The sequence below is a fragment of the Mesoplodon mirus genome, assembly GCF_964341445.2.
Source record: "Mesoplodon mirus genome assembly, chromosome: 11".
Taxonomy (NCBI): Eukaryota; Metazoa; Chordata; class Mammalia; order Artiodactyla; family Ziphiidae; genus Mesoplodon; species Mesoplodon mirus.
In genome coordinates, this window is record NC_138987.1 from 25,646,393 (window position 1) to 25,669,397 (window position 23,005).

General features: G+C 38.4%; 1 long non-coding RNA gene across 1 annotated transcript; it reads left to right on the forward strand.

Annotated features, from left to right (window-relative positions):
* The first annotated feature begins 15 nt into the window (after window positions 1-15).
* Window positions 16-22,154, forward strand: LOC309811654. The gene is made up of 3 exons (XR_014295223.1): window positions 16-467; window positions 16,788-16,923; window positions 17,945-22,154. It is a non-coding gene; the product is annotated as an uncharacterized lncRNA (long non-coding RNA).
* The last annotated feature ends 851 nt before the right edge of the window (window positions 22,155-23,005 follow it).

Genomic DNA, 23,005 nt, shown 5'->3' on the forward strand with positions numbered 1-23,005 from the left:
AGCCGCAAGGGAAAAAAAAAAAAATTCAAGGACTCCAAGTCTCCCCTGATTCTGTTTTCTTGGACAGGAAAGGCTTCCGAAATAGGGAAGTTCGAATTTTCATTTTAAATTCTGACACCAAGAAGTGGTGAATCCGCCAACCGGGAATGCGCGTCGGGCCTCGATGCGGCAGTCTGACTGGAAGCGGACGCAGCTTGCGGCGTCGCAGAAATTGCTGGTCCTGAAGCACACTGCGGGCGTTGACCCGATTTTCCCCTGGCTCCTTCCTCCGACTAGGAAAGAGGGCTACCTTATAATAATAGGAAGAGCCCCGCGCCACCAATGCGGAGCCGCCTTACACTGAGGCCGCCAACGAGATTTTTGGCGTCGCAGTGGCCTGCAGGGTCAGCGTTAGCGTCCCTCCCTCCTTTCTTCTACCTGTACCTTCTCCGATTCTAGCAAAAGGCAGTCATTACTCTATAGGAAAGGTATGTATCTTGAGGGCAACATCACTTTTCAAAATGCAGTCATTCCTGTTACTATTGACCTGGTTTTACAGTTACTGCTTACCAAAAAGAAACGTTTGAGGAAACAGGTATAGCAGCGTGCTAGAATTAAAGATAAACATTTAGTTTATAAGTCTGTGGAATTTTATTCTTCAGACTAACATTTGGAATTGACCTCACCTCTTTCAAGTCTTTGCTCAAATGTTATTAATATTTAAAATTGCAACCTAGTCTACATCCCCCTTATCCTGATTTTTTAGAAGTTACCACTAAATATAATTTACTTATTATGCTTATTTATTGCCTACTGCCTCTCACTAGAATGTATCATCTATGAATGCAAGTATTTTTGTTTATTTTGTTCACTGTTTTGTTCTTGTACTTGGGCACTAAACAAATATTTGAGAGAATGTGTTGAATTATACGTTTTTAAGGCCAATAACATAAACATTAGTTAACTTAAACATATATTATGCAATATTATTAAACTTGTTTCCTAAACTAGGCATATCTGAACCACCTGTCCTATTTGATATGAGAGGCCATGCTCTCTTCTTCAAGAAAGTTGTTATATTTGAAGAGAAACCACCAGATGGTGGTATTGCTTCAGGTTCATTCTCAGCGGAATGAGATCAGTTGGTCTAATTGATTAAAAGTGGAGTAGATAATTTAATCCTTTTCAAATCTTACGGTCCAGTAATAATTTATTAAATTTTAAAACGTGAATGTTTAAATGCAGTCCAAGCAAGTAACACAATTTCAAAATTCTTTTGACTATAAAGCCACAATACGATCAAATTAGTTTAAAATTTTAAAGCTGGAAGGAATCTCAATTCCAGACATCTCAATTGCCCATGAAGAAGTAGAAACAAGCTAAGTGATAGAGCCAGGACAGCAGCTCTGATCATTTGACTTCCAGTCTGGAGTAACTGCATTATGATGCCTTCTGTAACTGAGCCGTGATCTATACATTTGGTAAATTGATTTGCAAACACATGACCATACTGTAGTTTCCTAAGTTAGAAACGTAAACATTTCTGTGCGTTACATTACCTAGTGGACGTTACTTTCTTTTGCTCCGATTTTATTCCATGAAGCAGAAACCTATGAAATATAATAAGTATAAATATATAAGTATAATAAATATCAGCTTCAGAAGGACTTAACGCTGGGTATTTATAATTGTCTTTTAAACTAAGGAATGTTTTGAAATCATAACTAGGTGTGTGATTTTTCTTTTTTTAATACATCTTTATTGGAGTATAATTGCTTTACAATGTTGTTTTAGTTTCTGCTGTACAACAAAGTGAATCAGCCATATGCATACATATATCCCCATAGCCCCTCCCTCTTGTATGTCCCTCCCACCCTCCCTATCCCACCCCTCTAGGTGGACACAGAGCACAGAGCTCATCTCCCTGTGCTATGCGGCTGCTTCCCACTAGCTATCTGTTTTACATTTGGTAGTGTATATATGTCCATGCCACTCTCTCACTACGAGGTGTGTGATTTTCACAAATTACGTATTGTATTTCAAATGTTTCCTTTCAATAACATGTACTTTGTCGTCAAAGAATTTCTCTTTAGACTAAGGGGTCTTTTTTTTAATTGAGAAATAATTCACATACAGTAATATCATTTTTTAAGTGTACAATTTTAGTATATACACAAGGTTTGCAACAGTCACCACTGTCTAATTCCAGAATGTTTTCATCACCCCAAACAGAAACTATACCCATTAAGCCATAACTCCCTACTGCTCCCCTCCTAGCTACTGATAACCTTTCTGTAGCTATCTATGAATTTGCCTATTTTAGATATTTCATATAAGTGAAATCATACACTGTTTGTCCTTTTGTATCTAGCTTATTTCACTTACCGTAATGTTTTCAAGGTTAATCCATGTTGTGGCATGTATGAAATACTTCATTCCTTCTTACTGCTAAGTAGTATTCTGTTGTGTGGATATGCCATGTTTTGTTTATCCATTCATCAGTTGATGGATATTTGAGTTCCCATTTTTTGGCTATTTGAATAATGATGCTACAAACATCTGTGTACATGTTTTTGTGGAAATACATGTCTTCAGTTCTCTTAGTTATATACCTAGGAGTGGAATTAATGGGTCATATGGTATCTCCACAACTACAGAAAGCCCGCATGCAGCAACGGAGACTCAACGCAGCCAAAATTAAAATAAATAAATAAATAAATTTATTTTAAAAAAAATAATAATTGTCTTGGCTATTCTGGATCCCTTGCATTTCCATATTGAATTTTAGGATCAGCTTGTTTGTTTATGCAAAGAAAGGCAGTTGGAATTTTGATAAGGATTGTACTGACTCCATAGATTAATTTGAGGATTATTGCCATTGTAATAGTCTTCCCCATTCATGAATGTGGGATGTCTTTCCATTTATTACGGTCATCTTTACTTGTTTTCAACATTTTGTAGTTTTCAGTGTACAGGTCTTGTACCTTTGGTTAAACTAATTCCTGAATATTTTGAGCTTTTTTGAGACTAAGGGTTCTTAACCCTTAGTCAGCACTTCCATCGTATTCTTGTTTGATATACAATTTCAAAATTCATAATATACTTTTGAGAGAATAGTTAACAATGAGCACCCATGTACCTAACACCCATCTGTAATAATCATCAGTTTATGGCCATACTTCATAGCCACTCTTGTTTCATAATTATCCCTACCATTTGCACCCACTCACTAAATTCTTTGTAATCAGGTGCCCACACTTGGACCAGTCAGCTGTGGCTAAGGGAACAGTGTCCACTGGAGGATCATATTTGCTTTCATATGCATGAATAAGGGTGCAGGAAGGGGGAAGTTATAGTAGCTGGACACACTAGGTATTCACAGTTATTTTCTAATACCAGTATTTGTCCCCTTGGGGTGGATGTAGCTGGCATTAAGTACAGTATTAATGGCTCTTCCTAAACTGTGTCTTGCTGTGATTGTCTTCTGCCCTGGAGAGCTGAGGAAGCAGGACCTCATTCACTAGGGAAGACATAACACATGCCACAGTAGCCCAATGTCTATGGTCTCAGATCTTTTATAGACCACCTCTTGACCAACCCAACCCCTTCCTCCCACCTTCCTCTTTTTCCTGAGGGCAAGACCGGCTTGTCTCTCTATCGAAGTTATTATACCAGAAGTGAGAGTTTCTCTCTCATTGCTTTATTTCCTCTCAAATCTCATTATAGAAAGGTGGGGGCATTTCTTATTTTGAAATTCTTGCCAGCTGGAGAAACCTGGGATAAGGAACTGTTTTATTTTCTAACCCAGGAAGCCTGGGCTCTCTGTATCTCCTCCAAATTCTTCTTACAAACTGAACAGTTCTGTAGTGTCTTTCTCTCTTCCCATAGCTCATACTCAGCTCTAAGAAGCCAAATGACACTCTCAATATTCTGCCTGGAAATATCTCAGCCAGCTAGTCAAGTTCATTCACTATGTTATCTATATTTCAAGTTACTACAGGCAACATTTTTATCCACTGTTCCACAACGGTTTACCCTAAAAGATTCTTGCCAGTCCTTCAGCTCTCACTAACAGCCTCTTCATTTTACCAGCCTCCACCCACAGTATGGTTCCAAAGTCAATGCCATGTATTTTAAATTTCTATGTACCCCATCTCTAGTACCAAATTTCTATATGTCAGTTGTTTATTGCCATGTAACAAACTGCTTCAAAATGTAGGGACTTAAACCAGCAGTAGTAGTTATTTATCACAATCATATGGATTGGCCAGGCAGTTCTTTTTCTGATCTTGCTGGAGGTTATTCACACAGCTATATTCAGCTGGTACATTGGCTGACTTGGTTGGCCTCTCTCTCCATGTGGTCTTTCATCCTCCCAAAAGCTAGACTGATCTTGACATGGCTATGGCAGTGCCATACTCCTAGGTATAGACGTAACAGGAATGCATGCACATGTGTACCAAGAGACATGTATAAAAATATTTACATAGCATTATTCATAAAAATAAAAAACTGTAAACAACCCAAATATCTGTCAATAGTAGAATGGATTCATAAATTGCAATGTATTTACATGATGGACATCTATATAACAAGGCAAATGAAAGAACTACAGTTGTATACTGGAGAAATATCATAAACACATAATTGAACAAAACAAGCAGACACCAAAGAAAGCACACTATGTATGATTCCGTGCATATAAGTTCAAAATCAGGCAAAACTGAACTATAATGTTAATTTTTGGAAAGGAGAAAGTGGGTAGGTGGAAGCATGAGGAAAGTTTGTGGAATGTTCTGATATTCTGTTTCTTGACCTGATTTGTTTGCTTCTTTGATACTTCATTGAATAGTACATTTATATTTTGTGTGTTTTTCTGTCTATGTGTTATATTTTTAAAAACATTTGAAGAAACCACATTAGGATGACATTTCCACCTATCTAACTGGTAAATTTTTTAAGAAGTGGCATGTGGGAAAATTGTCACTCTCATCCACTGTGCAATCCTTTGGATGACCATTAGGCAGCATCTACATACAAAATTTTAAATGCACATACCCCTGACAAAAATTTCGTTTACAGGAATTGACATAGATATGCTTGCACATTTACATAACCGCATTTGTATTATGCTATGCATATGCATGAAATTCTGAACATTTGTACAAGAAACCTTAGGAATGGTTACTCTGCAGAGTAGACTGCAGATCTGAAGTGCAGGAAGACACTTTTTCTTGTATACCCTTTGTACTGTTTGAATTTTATACCATGGATTACTCTTTTTTTTTTTTTTTTTTTTTCTGTACGCGGGCCTCTCACTGTTGTGGCCTCTCCCGTTGCGGAGCACAGGCTCTGGACGCGCAGGCTCAGCGGCCATGGCTCACGGGCCTAGCCGCTCCGCGGCATGTGGGATCTTCCCAGACCGGGGCACGAACCCGTGTCCCCTGCATCAGCAGGCAGACTCTCAACTACTGCGCCACCAGAGAAGCCCGGATTACTCTTTTAATAAAAGTAAACTAGTTGGCTTTTTTTGCTTATTTGTTTCTACTTACCCAAGGTCATCTGGTTAAAAGTGACAGAGCCTGGATTTGAGCCCTAGTCTAACACCAAAGCCCATACCATCAACCATAACTCTGAATTTTCTCTTGTGGAGTCTCTGTTTTCTCTCCTAGAAAGTGAATGTATTTGTCTAGATTGCAAGGGTCTCTTTGGAGACCGACATGGAAGCTCTGTTATATAAACTGAGCCAACACCGCAGATATGTAGGAGAGATCTACCACTGAGAAATGGCATTAGTGCCCAGATATCACCCCTGGACACTCCATCCACCAAGTCTACCACAGTAAGATTCATCCAGTCCCTACCAGATGAGAGATAATGCCACACATGGATATGCCAGATAGAGGAGCTTACAGAAGCTGGTAGTTTGAATAGTCAGTAAATCTTGCCAGGAGCTGGGGGAGAGCAAGAGCATAATAGGTAAATATAGCACAAAGTCTACATATTAAAATTAAATTACACAATTAACTTTTGAGGAATTTAAACCACTCAGCTATGCATTGACTATAATAACCATTTATACAGTTCAAATTTTGTATGATACAAGATAGCTGTGGTTTTTGAAGTTAACCAATACATTTATTTATTTATTTAGTTAGTTAGTTAGTTATGTCTGCGTTGGGTCTTCGTTGTTGTGCACAGGCTTTCTCTAGCTGCAGCAAGCAGGGGCTACTCTTCGTTGTAGTGCGTGGGCTTCTCGGTGCGGTGGCTTCTCTTGTTGCAGAGCACGGGCTCTAGGCACGTGGGCTTCAATAGTTGTGGCACACGGGCTTAGTAGTTGTGGCTCGCGGGCTCTAAAGCACAGGCTCAGTAGTTGTGGTACGTGGGCTTAGTTGCTCCGTGGCATGTGGGACCTTCCTGGACCAGGGCTCGAACCTGTGTCCCCTGCATTGGCAGGTGGATTCTTAACCACTGCGCCACCAGGGAGGTCCCAGCCAATACATTTAAAAAATGAACACACAGACAAAATGTACTAGAGTAAGACTTTGAAAATGGAATTTTAAAAAAAAACTTAGTTATTGTCATTTTTTTGCTGTTACTGTTGCACTAACAGGAAAAGGAAATAAAGCCATATTAGTGAACATAATAGTCACGATTGAGATTCACTAAACTTGCTTGTGTTGTTCGCAGCAAAGAAAACAAAGGTTTGGAGCTTTATTTAAAAATAAACAAAACGTAATTAACCATCAACGGACAACTTCAAGCTGCACAATCAATCCTATTTACTTTCCAGTGATTCAAATGGGTTGTTAGGAGGAAAAAGCATCGGATCAATCATTGCTTCAGCTCTGCTTTTCTCTTCAGCTCCAGTCCTGAACCTCCTCCTCCATACTAGAGGGTTCTCTATGAACATGCATTCAAGATCCACATATCTAAAACTGAACATATCTCTCCCCCAACTAAAAAAACAAACAAACAAAAACCCCCAAATATGGTTCACTCTCTCAACTTCCCTATTTCTCTGCTCAGTGATCCAAATTCTACTCTACCTTACCACTTATGGGTAATGCAGACGTGCTTCTTTCTCTGGCCTTCCGTTGAATTCACAGTGACCAAACCCTATTTATTCTTCCTTTACTTCCTACTCTTAGATGGTAGCCACTTAACTGATCCATCTCTGCTTCTCCCCAACCCCAAATATGCTTGAACACCACCATTTTGCATATACTAAATATTCAGTAAATGTTAACAGAATAAATCATGTTTATTTCTCAGTTATAACGCTTTAAAACTCATTTGCAGAAAGATATTTATAATTGTTGGTTACTTACTTTTCCATAAGATTGTGAGCTCCTTAAGGGCAGGGCTTAAGGTGGGCTTATTTTTCTCTGTATCCCCAGTGCTACCACAATGGAGTTCAATAAATGTTTATTGAATTCATGAGTGGATGAGGCGTGAGCTACTTAACTCAGCAGTCAAATACTTCCACAATCATATCTACCTAACTACCTCTCTCCAGATTAGGCAAACACTGTGGAATTGGGGGGAAAACTCACTGTTTCCAGGAATGTCTAGATTTTGGTTCTAGAGTGAAGTTTGCATTTTCATCAGGGAAGACATCCAATCTTCAAAGCACCCAAAGACCTTGAATATGTGGAATTAGTTTCTGGTTCTGCATATCTACAAGTTCCCAGGGGATGCTAATGCTACTTGTCCACAGACCCCTTCAGTAATTAAAGAGTTCTATGCTCTGTGACCTATTTCTTCAATATTATCTTCAGGACATGCCTTCTGCCTGACTAATACTATAACGTTTTATATATGGCTTCTCCTCCCTGGGATGTTTTCTCCATTTATTTCCCCTTATTTGAATCCAACCCATCTTTTCAGGCTCTTTCTCCCGGGCAAAGCCTTCCCTGGCTATTCTAGCGCTCCTACTCCAGAATTTTTTTTTTTTTTTTTTTTTTACTCTATTAAAGTATCCACTGTTGGTGCTTCGAGTTTGACCCATCTACAGTTATTGGTTATCATTGTGTACATGCAAGTACCCAGTTATATGCTTCTTTTTCTTTCCTGTGAGGCTTAGCACAATAGTAAATACTCAATAAATGGTTGTTGAATAAATGAATAAATGAATGACTCACTTCAGCATTATTATTCCAAAGAGAAATCAAATGCTTTACTGTTCTATACTGTCATTTTCCAGAACATGGAGGAAAGAGGCAATATGGAATTTCCCCAGTCTACTCAAATGAGGCAGTCCAATCTAAACAATCTATTCAAAAATTAATGATATTAAAATACCTAAAATGAGTTTATATTAAAATTCAAAATTTTCTCTTCAGTATCTGAAACAATGAAATTTGCTGCTGCTGTTTCTGTCCCAACTTCCAAAACCAAAAACAAATATAGTTTGCATGAGAACTTTGGCATTATAGAGAATAAAAGTTTGGTCCTATAGCATATGAATTGGTATTATAGCGCGATTTCAATAGCCTGGTTAAACAACACGCTTGATACCAAATACCATGTTGCATATCAAATATTGAAGTGACCTCCCTGCCTGGTGAAAAACAAAGAATCTTTATTATTGATATAGAGAAGTTGTTTTAAATTTTAAAGTTAAAATAAGGAAGTTCTTTGAATATTGCCTAACTCACAAACATTCCAGAGCATACCACCCTATTTTGCATTTCTATTGAACAGTTTTTTATTTTTTTTACCAACTTGCAATATTTGCTTTATAAAATAAACTCTAACTCAAATATCAATTTATCATTTTAACAAGAGAAAAGAGCTATATTGTATATTATCAAATTCCTGACCAGATAGACGTTTCGGTTGTAAATTATTAAACTACAAAATCTCTTGGTAAACTATGAAACACCAGCTCCACAAATGTAAAGCATTTTAATCGTTATTATACATAAGGTATAACATTTCTGCAAAATGCTGGAAAATATGAGCTAAATGAGTACGCCTATTAAAAGTACTGTATCAATTGAATGGGAGACATAAAGCAAAATGAATCTTATTCTTAGTAAATTTTAGTAATTTAAATCTGTTTCTTTTATTTACACTCTGAAGGATTTTCATTCTTAATTTAGTTTAGCCACCTCTGATGGAAACTTCTGTTCACAAAATGAATAACAAAGTGAAATTCTCAGAATACAGACATTAATACTGATTTTTAATTACCTTTTATTTTATTTAGCTCTCTAGCTTCTGATAAAATATTTATGGAGGAGGTTATTTTTAGTTCAGGCTTTGCAAAGCTCTCTTGTCACCTCACAATCTGAGTTCATCAGAATGGAGCAACACAGGATATAGACTCAGTAGCGACCAGAAGGGCTAAGCAGGCATGGCATTTTTGTAGAATTGTTAGATCTGGAAGAAACTTGGTGATCATCTGGGCCAGTCTCCTGGTTTTGCAGGTAGGGGCAATATGGCCCTGAGGTCACCCAGCTCATTAGTTATAGAGTCAGGCTTAAATTATTCTCTTTTCTCTTCAGTCCATGGTTCTTTCCACCTTGTTAAATGACACATGGGGAAACTAAGAACAGTAAGAGCATCCAGAAAGACAAGTAGATAACATAGGTAACACAGTCTCTTCTAAACTGACTGTGAAACTCTGCCATTTTATCCACACCCTATTCAACTCTCAAAGGTCTGCCATCACTGAGAGACCTAAACTTCAACCAGTGATTGAAAATTACTAGATTGTTAATTACACAAATGGAACGTCTCTAAATGTGTTTTATTATCCATATTTGTCACTGGCTGTCCACATTTTTCAAAAAGGAAAACAAATATTGGCTTCCCATGAATCCTCACTGTTGTGTCCCCTTTATTTTCATCATATGCATTTCCTAATAATATTTATCAAGTGCTTACCGTGAGTCAGCCAGTATGGTAGTCACTTCAACTGTGCTACTTCATTCACTCTTCATAAATAACCCTAAAAAGTAGATACTATTATTCTCCCACATTTTAAAGGCAATGAAATTGAAGCTTAGACAGGTTAAGTTACCCAAGACATGTAGCTAGTAAGTGGCAGAGCTAAGACTGGATCCCAAGCTGTTTGACATCAGAACCAGACTTCTTCAGCACCATTGCTGTGTTCTGCTTCTGGGGAAGAAAGCAGCCTACCCAAAATAAGGAACTTCCTTATTAATATATATATATATGAAAATATTTCTCCTATATAGTATATATATTTCATATATATATATTTCATATATATGAGAATATTTCTCATATATATGAAAACTGAAAATATTTACATATTTTCTAAATGGTATGTCCTTTTCCTTTTATTTGGGATAGATAGTAATAGTCAATATGAGAAAGTTCAGACTAACTTAGTTATTTTCAATTTAAATTTTATATTTTGCAATGCATAGGTTTTAAAAAGTTACATATATGTGATATGTAATAACATATATATGTAGATATATCCAAAAAAAGAAATTCAAATAATACAAAAGAGTAAATAATGAAAAGTCTCTCTTGCCCCAGATTTCCACACCCAGTCACCTTCTCAGAATTAATCACTATAAATGGTCTTGTGTATCCTTCCAATGTCTTCCATGCATATATATGTATAATTCCTTTATTTTCAATGGATGCATAATATTTACATTGTTCTGTATCTTTTTACAATTAACGATAATATATCTTAGCGAATATTCTATATCAATACACATAGATTTACCTCATTCTTTTTAACATTGGCAAAATGTTCTGCTGGGGAGGCAGAACAGAACAGAACAGAATCCGTTGATTCTTTCTGTAGATCAAAGAAGTAGAAATGAAGAACAAGTGATTAACAGATGACCAGATCTCTTCCCTAGCTCCCCCTTCAGTAATCTCATAAACAAACTGTGTGAACAAGATAGCATCTAAAGAAAAATCACAGGTTGACAAGCCCGCACACAAGCCTGCACACAGTGGGGGATGGCGACGACTCTAACCCCCTATCTCAATGATTAACTGAGATTACTTCCCTTTTTCCCTTTAAAAACTTTCATGGCTGAGCAGAATCTTTGGAAATGGTTTTTGGGGAACACTGAGTCCACCATCGCTCCAGATTGCCAGCATTCTGCTTAAAAGCAACTGTCCTTTCTTTTTTTTTTTTTTTTTTTTTTTCTTTTTGCGGTATGCGGGCTTCTCACTGTTGTGGCCTCTACCCGTTGCGGAGCACAGGCTCCGGATGCGCAGGCCCAGCGGCCATGGCTCACGGGCCCAGCCGCTCCGCGGCATATGGGATCCTCCCAGACCGGGGCACGAACCCGTATCCCCTGCATCGGCAGGCGGACTCTCAACCACTGCGCCACCAGGGAGGCCCGCAACTTTCCTTTCTAGCTACATTTGTCTCTCTCTTTCTGTATTGATTTTTGAGCAGCGAGCGGCTGGACCTGATTCGGTAACACTATCACTGCACTACAGAGAACAGGACATTCCTTCCCTTACTGTGTCCTACTAAAACTTTTGTGTCAAAACAGCTTGTCCAGTTCTTGGTTTTGACACGATGCACAAGTTCTTCAAATCTGAGTGATAGACAACACACAACACTCGAAATTGGCTCTCTCCTCCAGTAACTAATTCCCTTGGAATAATAAGAGCCTTTTTAGGAAGCTCCTGAGTCTTTCATGCAAACTGGTAGGCCCTCTCCAGTTAAAGTCCAAATATTCCCAGTTGGGTCTCAATCCATTTAATGACACTCTATTCATTGGCTCAAGATGAGTCATCCCACCCCCTCCCTACCTCCCATCCCCTAAGCACACAGGATGAGACACTGCTATAGAGTCCCCTTAACCTCATGTGAACCCTATTGGTATGCATGGAAAAAAGGGGGTTTTATTAATGGACATCAAAATTGATGTTATTGTTCTCCTTTACAGCTGAGGAAAGTGAGATTAAGTACCACAGATGGAAAGAAGTCGGTCTGGGGTGTTCAAACAGGGGACTGATATTAATTGATATTAAAGTCTTCGGTCCCTCCAACTCAAAATATACTTCTCAAATGAAAATGAATTCACTTTGCTTTGCCAAGTACTAAAATGTGTCTTAAGGCTGTTACCTGGCCAATTACTATTATTGAAAATAACACACTAGTTTCCATTATTACACTATTTATTTTTTAATTTATTTTTTTCTTTTAGTAACATATACTTGGTGTACAATATTATATAAGTTACAGGTGTGCAATATAGTGATTCACAATTTTTAAAGGTTATACTCCATTTATAGTTATAAAATATTGGCTATATTTCCTGTGTTGTACAATATATCCTTGTAGCTTATTTTATACCTAATAGTTTGTATCTCTTAAGCCCCTAGCCCTATGTTGCCCCTCCCCTCTTCCCTCTCCCCACTGGAAACCACTACTTTGTTCTCTATATCTGTGAGCCTGCTTCTTTTTTGTTATATTCACTAGTTTATTGTATTTTTTAGATGCCACATATAAGTGATATAAGTGATACAGTATTTGTCTTTCTCTGTCTGACTTATTTCACTTAGCATAATGCCCTCCAATCCATCCATGTTGTTGCAAGTGACAAAATTCCATCTTTTTTATGGCTGAGTAGTATTCCATTGTATTTATGTATACCACAGCTTTTTTATCCATTTATCTGTTGATGGATACTTAGGTTTTATTTATTTTTATAAACGTTCCAATATGTATTATAAGTGATGATCTCTATTTGATATTGACTGAGGCAGCATAATATATTCAACAAATCTTTCTGCCAGATACTTTGATGGACTCTGGTGATAAAGTAGTGAAGCAAAGTTTATTTGAAATGAATACTGGATTGAGTTTGGGTTGGGGTCCTCAATCCCCTCTTCCACCAGGGCGACTTTCATTCCTCGTGAGAGTCTTAACATAGAAACTAGTTCCACTGATTAAAAAAGAAAAAGCTGTGAAAATCACTGGGTCCCCAGAGTCCCTTCAGAATCCTAGATATGTGTATTATCATGGAGAAATATGGGGTTTTTTTTTTCTTTTTTCCTTGGAAGAGTTACTTACAAGCTATATGTGGACATAATGTTTGAGACAACTCAACACTAATATGAAGTAAAGTAAATTACTTTGCTTGAATGAATGAAAACAACATATTTACTTTTAACAAAATATAGCATTTTTCCTCAAGGATACAGAACATTAAAATTCCTTGCCTTCTCAAAAAAAAAAAAAACCCTCATATTTTATTGTTTCTGAAATCTTAAATTTGCCTGTCCTATCAGCATTTTTAAAGAACAGTCTAAATGCATTTTAATTGACTTCTCTCCTTTCAAAATGTCTGACAATCTTTTAAGCAATAAAGGAAGGAAATACCAAACTGGCAAGATGTGGGATGTGAAAATGGTTCTATGGGCATGAGAAAACTGCTCCTATTATGTTAGCAAGTTTCGAGTCCTTTACAAAAAGAAGAACTGGCCTTTTAATACCAGCTTTGCTTAGTCATGTAATTTTTCTTAAAGTTATTTTGCAGTTATGTATTGGCTTTTTCGCTGGCATCAACGTGGGAATCAAAGTCACATGAATTGAAGCTTGTGCTAATTTTTTTGTCGTTTGCCTCTTTGACACCTATCTAGGGTATACAAGTGTTATGAAACTCATAGCAAAGACCTCCAGTCATTACAGGGGGAAAAAAATCATACCCCTTATTTTTCTGACTTAAAGTACTTTGTTTCTTTCTTTAGATTATATAAGACCACTATTTCACATTATTATGGTGCTTGGTACAAGGTAGTGAACTTCTTTGGTAATAAACATGCCAGGTACTCATTGTTGGCCCTTGGCAACATTGTGAGGTAGTGTTGTTATCCCTGAATCCTTCATTGTGGGTGGTCTCTTCAGCCTGGCAGCCAGGGCCTTCCTAGAGCACAAGACCTCTGCACACAGACTCATATCTGCATTTTCTGGCCAAGTCCCTCAAGCTCCAGATCTTTCTGAGTTCTTTCCCTTCCTTATCCCTCAGTGACTTCCAGCTACCATAAGACATTCACACTGAAGCATTAGAAAAAAAGAACAGTGTTGTTCCCAAGTAAAAACTTTCATTGTTGTTCTAGGATTTTCTGAAGTTACAAATATATGGGAATTCAGGTAGCTAGAGGGGGAAATATTTCCCCCACCCTCAGATTTCTTCAGGGGCTTTTCAAATTCTACCCCCAGAGAGGGTCATCTTTGCTAAATGGATGTAAGCCTCCTGCCTTTGTCACTCAATGAAACTTGCTTACTCATAGCTCACAAAGTTCCCCTGAAGATGATTAGTAAGCACTATTCCAAAGTTTCAGCAAAAACATTGAGGGAGGCTGCCTAACACTACTGGATTTAAATTAGCAGTAAGAAAAGAAGTCACATTGCCTCATGTGCTAGCCAATGTTTCTGCTAAATTAGTTTTTTTTCAATTAAAAAATGCTCACACAAACAAGGAAAAAAGAGGAATCCACACAAAAATATAGACTATGAGAGCTGGAAGGGACCTTCAGGATCAGCTAGGCCAATGTACCCATTTTACAGGGAAACTACTAGGCTATTAAGCCAAGTTTCCCAAGATCCTATTGCTAGTGATAGATCTATTTCTCACTTTCAGCCTCTCATAGCACTGTGGTCCTCTCCCTTCTTCAGAGCCTAAGACTGGTTACACTTCTGCATTTGCCTATGCCATTGTTTGATTAAGGCCTGTCTCCCTGACTAGACTATGACCTTCATGATTACAGGAACTCTGCCTGGTTTTGCTTGCCACTTGCCAGGACAATCAGGCATGCAGTTAGTGCTCAAGAAATATTTGTTGAATGAGTATCAGTAAAAACACAGACTTAACTGTCGTTAAAGGTAGAATCAACAGTATATTTTAGTCTTTTGCATAATTATCAAATCGTTGTTTATACATTATGTGGACATGCTACTTAAATTAATCAAGGAAATGTTAGATTCTACTACAGTAAAATATAATATCCATGGCTTAAGACAAAAGGTTTACTTCTTATTTATTTAAATTCAGTTTTCCACCTATGTGTTTCTTCCCTGTGAGTCTCCTTTACTATTCACACAGAACACTTAGGACACTTCTGGTCACCAAGAGATTTTTTTCCCACACCAGTTTAAATAGGCAGCCTATCTCCATCTGGAACATGCAGCCTTCAGGGTCACTGTGGCAGGGGAAGAGCACCAGCTTGTAAGGTCCTCAGCCCAGAAGTGGCACATGGCACTTTCACCTACAGTCCTGTGGCCAGAACTGATCACGTGGCCCCTTCCCAATGGCAAAAGAAGTCAAGAAGTTTTTAGGGAGAACTAGCTGTCTCTGCTTGCCATTGTATGGGTTAATTATAATAATAACAATCACTAGTTTTTTTGAGCACTTATTTTGTGCCAAGCCAAGAGCTAAGTGCTTTATTACATTTACTGCTTCCTTGAATCCTCATTACAGATGAACAAACTGCAGACACTCTCATTATGATCATTTCCAAATGAGGAAAACTAAGGTGTCAATTTGTTCAAGGTCACAATTGCTAAGTGGAATCAGGGATTTGAACCAATGTGTCAGGTACTGAAGCCTGTGCTCTCTCAGGTACTGAAGCCTGTGCTCTCAGCCACTCTGACTAAATCCCACCTATGGGATTCATCAGAGTAAGATTTTGAAGAACAGACTGGTTTTTAATAATACAAATGGAGGATAAGAAAGAATTATAAAAATCCATGTATATGATTATGTGTCCTCAATTTACCTACTCAGTTCAAGAAGCATGTATTGTTAATATTGCCAGTAGTGGAGAAAACTGAGGTCATTAGCATCCTGATAGGACACACTGAGAGGACAATATGTGTAGCATTTCTGCCCAAAGTGCATGATCTGAATCTAATTGTGAGGAAACCAAATTAAGGGACAGTCTATGAAACAATTGGCCTTCAAAATGTCAATGCCATGAAGGACAAAGAAAAGCTGAGGAATTTCTGCAGATTTAAAAGCTATGAAAGGGGACTTCCCTGGTGGCACAGTGGTTAAGAATCCGCCTGCCAATGCAGGGAACACGGGTTCGAGCCCTGCTCCAGGAAGACCCCACATGCCATGGAACAACTAAGCCCGTGCGCCACAACTACTGAGCCTGTGCTCTAGAGCCCGCAAGCCACAACTTCTGAGCCTGCGTGCCACAACTTCTGAGCCTGTGTACCACAACTACGTGCCTAGAGCCCGTGCTCCGCAACGAGAGAAGCCACCGCAATGAGAAACGTGTGCACTGCAACGAAGAGTAGCCCACGCTCGCCACAGCTAGAGAAAGCCCGCACACAGCAACGAAGACCCAATGCAGCCAAATAAAAAAATAAAATAAATTTAAATAAATAAATAAATAAAAGCTATGAAAACTAAAGAGAAATCTCACTAAAATGGAGTCAGGCGACCAGAAGGGGGACGTCTCTTGCATGTACCACTCAACATCAATACAGATTCCAACAGGAAGAGACGCAACTTACATCTCTGTCAGGAAGTGACTACTACCACCAGCAGAAGGAAGAAAGATTTTGTTGGCTGGCAAGAGCTCAGCCAATGAGAGACTATCATAACTCAGCCAATGAAAAGCCACTATACTTCTAACTCCCAGTTTCTTCCAGTGAACATTTTGTTTATAAAAGCCCCTCCCAACTTCCCCTTCTCGTCTACAAAATAGTTTCCCCTTCTTTGCTTTACCGAACTTACATGTGGGTTCACCACAGATGCATGTCCAGAATTGCAATTCTTTGTTGCTCCTGAATAAACTCATTTTGCTGGTAAAATAACTGGCCGTTTTATTGTTTTAAGTTAACAGGGGACTAAAGAGAACAGCTACAAAGTGCAATGTGTGATCTTGAATTGGATCCTGGAAGAGGAGGTCAAAATTGCTATAAAGGATATTCTGGGGGCAGTTGATGAAATTCAAATATAAACAATATGTTAGGTGAGTATTATAACTATAATACATTTCCCAAACCTTATAATTACACCATGGTTATTAAAAAGCTCAGTTTTCCATCTGTGTGTTTCTCTCCCTAAAAAAACTCAGTTTTCCATCTGTGTGTTTCTTCCCTGTGAGTCTCCTTTACTACTCACACAAAACACTTCACTTCTGATGCTTCTGGTCACTAAGAGATTTTTTTCCCCACACCAAGCAATTCTCTGTGACACCAGCTGGGTGTCCTGTAATTTAACTCAATTCTGAAACTGTTTATCTGGAGATAACATCAGATTCCACAGGTTAAGGGCTTAGTTCCACAAGACTGCCCCCCATGCCCTGACCTGACATATTCACTTCGGACACCAGTTGCAATCCCAGCTTATCACCTGTGCTTCTGACCAACTGGCTGTAGATGGGAGGTTCCAATGACCCCCTCTTTGGGTTCAATTAATTTGCAAGAGTGGCTCATAGAACTCAGGGAAACACTTACTTGTGTTTATTAGTTTATTAAAGGATATGATAATGGATACAGATGAACAGCCAAATGAAGAACATAGAACAAGGTCCGGGAGGATCCTGAGTGCGGGAGCTACTGGCCCCATGGAGTTGGAGTGTGTCACCCTCCCAGTGTGGATGAGTTCACCTACGTGGAAGCTCTCCAAACCCCACACTATTGGGATTTTTTTTTAACTTTTAAAAAAACTATTATTTATTTATTTATTTATTTATTTATTTTTGTTTGTGTTGGGTCTTAGCTGCAACACACGGGGTCTTTCATTGTGGTGTGCAGGCTTCTCTCTAGCTGTGGCACGGCTCAGTAGTTGCAGCACATGGACTTAGTTGCCCTGCGGCATGTGGGATCTTAGGTCCCCCAGGGATCGAACCTGCATACCCTGCCTTGGAAGGCGGATTCTTAACCACTGGACCACCAGGGAAGTCCCGCTATTGGGATTTTATGGAGGCTTCCTCCCGTAGGCATGATCAATTATTAACTTCGTTTCTAATCCCTCTCCTCTTTCTGCAGGGTGGAGAGTGCGGCTGAAAATTCCAAGCTTCTAAGCGTGGCTTGGTCTTTCTCGTGAACAGCCTGCCTCTAGGAGCCATGCAGGAGCCCACCCAGAGGCACCTCAATAGAACAAAAGATATGCCTAGTGCTCTCTCATATCACTTAGGAATTTACAAAGGTTTCAGTAGCTCTGTATCAGGAACTGGGGGCAGAGACCAATATAAGTTTTCTGTTATTTCACAGCTATATCAGAGAATGTCCTTGTTTAAAGGACATAGATACTGAACTATTTAGACATAAGGGAGCATGATGTTTGTTGATTCATTAAAATTTTATGTATAGATAAAAAATAGAAAGTGAGATAAGCAAATGTAGCAAATCATTAACAATTGCTGAAGCTGTACTATTCTTGAAGCTCTTTAAAGTTTAAAATTATTTTAAAATACAGGTGGTTGTACAGGTGGTTGGCAGGGGACATGAATTTTTATGACTGTTTGTCCTATGGCAACATAAAAATTGAGGAGAAATGGAAATCCCATTTGAAAGTAAGGGCATTCTGGCAACAGAAATCCAAGGATCTGGTGGATGGTTGAGAATTCCATTCAAATCCATTCTCCCTCAAAGCATTAGTGCTCTAAGTCAATCTTTCAACAAAGGCCACAGATGCTGGTGGTTTCTCATTCTCCCCTAAAGCATGGGGGACATATAAACTGCCTGATAAAAACTTTAAGAACAAGCAAACAATCAACAGCATTTCCAAAGCTCCTTTACACCAAGATCACGAGTTTCTAAATCACCAAGAACACTTCCATAGAAGACCTTTGACTGGGAGAATGAAATTGTGTTTAAAAGGGACACAAATAGGTTATAAATCAGAATATTGCAAAAGCAGAGGTTAGTTGTGAGAAAACAAAATCACTTATATACTAGGAGAAATACTCATTGAAGCATCAATATATGTTCCATCCCCCATGGACTTATTTTATCCAACTAGCCATCACCAATTTTGAAAGAGGATGAAAAACTAACTTTCAAATTTCTCTTCTTCAGCAGGCATGTATATGACTAATACAAGAAATAAGGATTAAATGATTTAATATAGGCATTGTGTTCAGAACAATGCCAGGTGCATAGTACATTCTCAACTAATGATAATTATTTTTTAAAAGAGATAAAAATATTAGCTAAGCAGTGTTGAGATTGAGTCCCATTTAAACCATAGTTGCCTGGGAACAAGTAAGAACCCATTGCAAACTGTCCTAAGGATCTAAGAACTTCATCCAATGCAGGAGGAATTTTGCCCTAGAGAGTCATGGATTTGGGAGTCGAGAAATGCTGGGATCAAACTAAAAGACATTTTTAATGCTTTGGTTCTCAGGTCTGACCCTTCCCATTTTCTTGGGGGATCCAAGATCCTCAGCAGCTGGCTATTTGTTTGCTCAGGATAGGACCATGGTGAAAAAGGCCAACCCTAGCAGGACAATGTCTGGGTTTGGTCCCAACGCTTCCCGGAAGCATGACCTTGAGAATTTCTGTGCCTTGACTTCCTTCACTGCATAATGGAGCTAATGATAGTATTCAAATGGGGCTTAGGTTATTGGGAGAATTAAATGAGCAAACGTGGAAAATTCCTAGAACAGTGTGCATCTAACGCATTACAGGTAATCAACAGATGTTAGCAAGCATTGTTATAGTTTACTTCTGCAGCAACGACTAACTCTTCCAGTTTGCCCAGGGTTGCTTTGACTCTTCAGTTTCAAAATTGAAAGTCCCACATCCTGAGAGAGGCTTCAGTCCCAGGCAAACAGGGACAGCTGGTCACCCTATGTATACCAAACTAGCTTTGCCAATCCACTTTGGAAGGGCTACTACAAAAATTGTGTTAGCAGATGTTGGCAGAGTCCGTTGGTTCAAGATGATTCTGAAGAGTGTGTTTTAAGGCTGCCTTTCCAATATTCCTCCTCTTTGTGGCTTTTCCTGATTCACTCAGGGCCCTCACCCCACATCCATGCTTAAAACTAAGCTCCCCGAACTTTTTTCCCATGTCATTTCTCATGCATAACTAGTTGGACTCTTTCCTCATTCATCTCCTCTTGAGACTATCAAGGTCCAAAGGGCAGAAGTCTTGTCCTGTTTCTACACATGCAATCAACACTGGTGGGTTGAATGTAATTTTGCTTTCCTGGATTTGAATGGGAGGGTCTGGATTAATTTGCCTCTGCATAGTATTTCCATAAAGGTGAGGCTTTTTCCAGGTAGATAGTGCTATGTGACCTTGGCCAAGTTACTTAACCCCTCTGGGCCATATAATAAATAATGTCAGTGATGTTGTCATTGTTATTGTTACTCATATTAGGCATAGGAAAAACTGACTTTGGAAAATGGCAGAGCGAGGATTTCAACCCAAGTAGTCTGTCCCCAATCTTAAGAGCCTGGGCTCTGGACTTCCCTGGTGGTGCAGTGGATGAGAATCTGCCTGCCAATGCAGGGGACACGGGTTCAAGCCCTGGTCTGCAAAGATCCCACATGCCACGGAGAAACTAAGCCCATGTGCCACAACTACTGAGCCTGTGCTCTAGAGCCCACAAGCCACAGCTACTGAGCCTGCGTGCCACAACTACTGAAACCCGCGCACCTAGAGCCCGTGCTCTGCAACAAGAGAAGCCACCGCAATGAGAAGCACGCGCACCTCAACGAAGAGTAACTCCCACTCACCGCAACTAGAGAAAGCCCGCGCAGAGCAGCAAAGACCCAATGTAGCCAAAAATAAGTAAAATTTTTTTTAAAAAAGAGTCTGAGCTCTTAACGATTTTTCTTGATTTCTTAAGTTGAGAAAAAAGAAAGAGCAAAAATAGATGAGAAGACATACAGGAGGAAATATAGTATGTTAATGGGTTTGAGTGCAGATACACAGAAGCAAGGTCAATAATTCACAGATTCAATTTTAGCTTTATCTTTTTTTAAGCATAAGAAAAATAGGGGAGGTGTAATTTCTTTAATAGTTTTCTGTTTAAAGGAAGCAAAAGTTCAGTCCAGAGACCTGCCTTTCTCTCTTACCCACTACCAGATGTTCATAAAGACATATTAAGTAAGATTTGATTTTCTACCAAAGCCAAACTGGGAATTGCAAAGACAGGATGAAAGAAAAAAAATTCTTTGAGACTGTTCTTTCTATCATAATTTTTTAATATCTTGTGTATATACTTATTTTCACACTGAGTTATATATGTCCTTAACATATTTAATCATTTGTTTTTCTTTTGTGCTTTTATAATTAATTTTGGGGGGCTTTTATAATTAATTTGAACAATACATGTCTCCAGGTTTCTGGTAAACAAATATAGCAATATAGCTGAATTTTTTCTGAAAGCGATATAGTATTCATTGATAAAGTTCCTAAGAAAATGGAAGGATAGGGAGTTCCCTAGTGGTCTAGTGGTTAGGATATGACACTTTCACTGCCATGGCCTGGGTTCAATCCCTGGTCAAGGAACTGAGATCCCACAAGCTGTGCGGTGTGGCCAAAAAAACAAAAACGAAAAAAAATAGAGGGATAGATATGGTTTCAACATATTAGCTCAAAACAAAACAAACAAAACAGCAACCACAACAAAACGTCCTAATTGTACCCTCTTCACACTTCTGACATGTATGACGCTGGTTTGTTTGCCAACATTAACTTCTTTTTCACAAATGTACTTAGTTTAGAAAAACCCTCCTATTGATGTCACCTCAGTAAGTTGTGTTTTTCAAAGAATTTGCCCATTTCATATAAATTTTAAATTATGGACATAAAGTTGTTCATTATATCTTCTTATTATTATTAGTTCAAATGTATAGAGTTATGTAACCATCACCACAATCACAATATAGAACATTTCCATAACCCCCCTCCCCTCAAATTTTTCTCGTGCTCCTTTGCAGCCAGTCCCTTCTCCCAGTCTCCCCAACCCTAGACAGTTGTTGATCTGGACTCTGACACTATCGTTTTGCTTGTTCTGGAATTTCATATAAATTGAATCTTAAAATTTGTAGTCTTTTGTGTCTGGATTCTTTCACTTAGCATAAAGCTTTTGAGATTTATCCATGTTGAACGTGTGTATATCAATAATTTGTTCCTTTTTCTCCTGACTAAAATTCCATTGGATGGCTCTACAGCAATTTGTTTTTTCATTTATGAGTGACAGAAATTTGGGTTATTTCCGATTTGGGGCTATTATGAATAAAGCTGCAATGATCATTTTCATACAAGTGTTTGTGTGAACATGTTTTCATTTCTCTCAGGCAAATATCTAGGAGTGGAATGGTTGGGTCATAACAGGAGGTGCATGTTCAACTTTATAAGAAACTAACAACTTACTTTCCAAATAGCTATACCATTTTACCAGCAATGTATGAGTTCCGATTGCTGCATATCCTTGCTAACATTTGGTAATTTTCAATCTTTTTAATTATAGCCATTCTAGTATACGTGTAGATGTAGCTCATTGTGGTTTTGAATTTCTCCAACGACAATGATGCTGATGAGCATCATTTCATGTTTATCATTCATATATTTTCTTTAGTGAAACATGTGTTCAAAAATTTTGTCCCCTTTTTAAACTTGGATTTTAGTCTTTTTATTGAGTTTTAGAATTTTTTAATGTTCTAGATATAAGACTTTTATCAGAAATAACTTTTGCATATGTATTCTCCCAGTTTGTGGCTTGGCTTTTAATTTTATTCATGGGACTGTTTGAAGAGCCAAGGTTTAAATTTTGATGAAGTTCAATTTATCAATTCTTATTCTTTTAGGTTTTGTGTGTTTTGTGCCCTATTTTAGAAATTTTTGGACTTCCCTGGTGGTTCAGTGGTTAAGACTCCGTGCTTCCACTGCAGGGTTGTGGGTTTGATCCCTGGTTAGGGAAGATACTGCATGCCACACGACGCAGCCAAAAAAAAAAAATTTTTTTTTGTTTTGCCTAACACAGGGGAATTAGATTTTTCTCTTCTGCTTTCTTATTGAAGTTTTATAGTTTTACCTCTTCAAATCTTTGAATCAACTAATCAACTAATTTCTGTATATGTTATGAGGCAAAG